Raw genomic sequence first — 2,773 nt, 5'->3', positions numbered from 1 at the left:
ACGTTTAGTAACAGGATGATACAGCCAGGTTATTAGGTTGGTCTTGGCTTGCTGTGTAATTTAGGATTTTCAGCTTGGCTTGGCTATGATAAGAGACTTTTGGTTTTGGATATAGGGTTTTGTTTGTAACAATTTTTGCTTGGTCTCTTCCTTAATTTCAGATTACTTACGAACGATATACGGTGTGGCTTGATAGTTTTGCTTTGTACATAAATTCTCCTGTTATGTACGCAGGCCCTTATATATTTTTGAAGTGATCTTGACAAACTATGGCCCCTAAAGTGTTGAGTCTGATAGATCACCATTTTGTGGTTAATGATGGTCTGAAGGGTCCCTTCATAGATGTTGATGAGACTTCTGGAGACGTTAGCCTTGAGCGCATCTCCAGGTTATTAATTGAGAGGGGAGACTTCCCAGCAGTCCCCATAGATTTTGCTTATCCTTGCGGTGCTGTAACAGGGTGGTCGCAGTGGGTTGATTATGAGTTAAGGGTTGAAGTTGTAAGAGAAAGACTATCACGAGCTGGGGTCTTGTCTGTCGTATTTATTTCTTCTCGTTGCGATATTAACAGGGATGTTGAGACTCTTAATCACGTGGTACGGAGGTGAAATCCTCACACACACACATTTGTCTGTGCTTGGGGAGAGTTCACTCCCACCTTGGAGGATGTCTTCAATATCATGAGGCTTCCAATTACTGGTACCATGGATCCTTTTAGATTTACTCTTGACAAATCATGTGTGATGAGGAGCTAAAGATTCTTATAGCAGGGGCTTCTAGTGTCAAAGGGAGTAGCCGCTGTTTTGCAAATTGGGTGAAACACTTTTGGGGAGTCATAAAGGATGGTGTGTTAATGCCAGGCGAAGGTTTCGACTCGGGTTGCCGTTTGGCAGCCATGCTTGCTCTTTGGTTAACAAAGTATGTTTCCATTGAATTCTTTTATGAGTTTGTCAAGCAGCGTGTGTATCCCCTGGCGGTTGCCATAGCGACAATTCATAGGTTTCCTTTAGCTTCGCTGTTCCTTGGTCATGTTTACTGTTTGTTAGACTTCATTGTTGTTGATGAGCTAGAAAGTGTTGGTCGGCGTGGAGTCACCACTTTGGTTTCCATTACGTTTCTACATGCATTCATTTGGGAGCGGTTCAAGTGTTTGGAAGTAAAACCACTGACCCCGAGCTCATCTTTGGAATTGTATAACGGCATATTAGACAACAATGTTATATATCTGCCGCCCAAGCTTCCTTTGTTGTGTCGCTGGCTTAAAAGGAGGCAAGACAAAAAAGTGTTTGCTCCAATAATGTTGGATAACCCGGAGAACTTTGCTCTGCAGCCTTATATCCAGAGGCATGGCTTTGAAGCATTTTCCTTTTATGGCAGGAAAGAGCAGTGTGCTACATCTTTAGGCCATGTCGAGCTTTACTTGACTAATTACACAGGTTTTATTCCTTCCTTTGGCGAGGACAAAGAAGCCTTGCTTTCAATCCGGTGGTTTATTCTCTTGACAGGGTTATGAGGCAGCTCAGTTGTTCTCAAGAGATTCCCGTGCATCCCCCTTTATCCATTAGAGCTGTCGGGAAGGCTAGGAAGCTTTCACCTAGAGAAGTTGATTGTATTGATGATTTCTCTGGCAGACTTGCAGACATACCATCACAGCTACTTGGAGACATTTTGCATCCTAACGCTTCTCCTGACTACAGTCGTTACTAGAAGGGGGTGTTGCACAGGTTTTGATGGTTTGTGGAGGTTGGTAGCCCTAGATGAAGTTTTAATCTCTTACTAGCAGTAGGCTAGCTAGTTGTAATAATGTCTTGACGTATGCTAGGAAACATAACCTTCCTTATACTAAGGTGTATGAAAATGGAACCAAGAAGATTGTTGGTCACTTCAAAGACTTTGAAGCCAAGGGCATGGATAAAAAAAGAAAAGAGAGGGATAAGACTTCTAGTGATAAGAAAATTGTAAGGGAGCACCACCCCAAGAAGTACTCATCCCACTTCAAACCTAAAGTGGCTTTTGAAGAGTTCATGTACAAAACTCCTAAAGGAGTTAAGATGATAATTCCTCCAAAGTCACCATTTTGGAGGAGAAAGAAGGCGGGCATGGCGGCTGCTTTGACCCCTGGGGCACGTAGTGCTTCTAATTATGTAGAGAAGAAAAATGCATTGGGCCCAAAAGCAAGAAAAGACATCAAAAAGAAATTTAATTGGATCCAAATACTCCTCTTCGTCGAAGTAATTGCATAACGTTCATTAGCTCTTCTTCTCCTCGTGGTCCTCTAGTTCACATCGAGTTGTCTGATATGGAACATGATCATGGGAAAGATTCCGAACAAGGCCGCATTGACTCCTCAAACGAGGTACTTTGCTTTTGTTGATGTAGAACTTGTAGTTAATCATTTGAGATTATTCTTCTGTTTGGCACAATTTGAAATTGATTCTCTTTTGCAGACCAGTGGAGTTGAAAGCACAAGTGGTGATGATGATAGCATGCATAGTGGCGATGAAGTGAGCATCATCTTTCTTTATTACCTCTCTGCCGTTCTTTTCTTCTTATTCTTCTTCTTTTTTTTGGATTAATTACTGGTCACTCCATTAACTTTCATGCGCTCGACAGTTTACTCCATTAACTTTCAATTTCAATTGATTACTCCATTAACTATCCAATGTCACACAATTAGGTCCATCCGTTAAGTGGCCGTCCAAATCAGTGGTTAAGTTGCTGACTGGACATATTTTTCAACTAAAAATTCCATTTAACACCCTACCTCTCTCTC

Source organism: Fragaria vesca, linkage group LG4 (genome assembly GCF_000184155.1).
Source record: "Fragaria vesca subsp. vesca linkage group LG4, FraVesHawaii_1.0, whole genome shotgun sequence".
Taxonomy (NCBI): Eukaryota; Viridiplantae; Streptophyta; class Magnoliopsida; order Rosales; family Rosaceae; genus Fragaria; species Fragaria vesca.
This window is presented reverse-complemented; position numbering follows the sequence as displayed.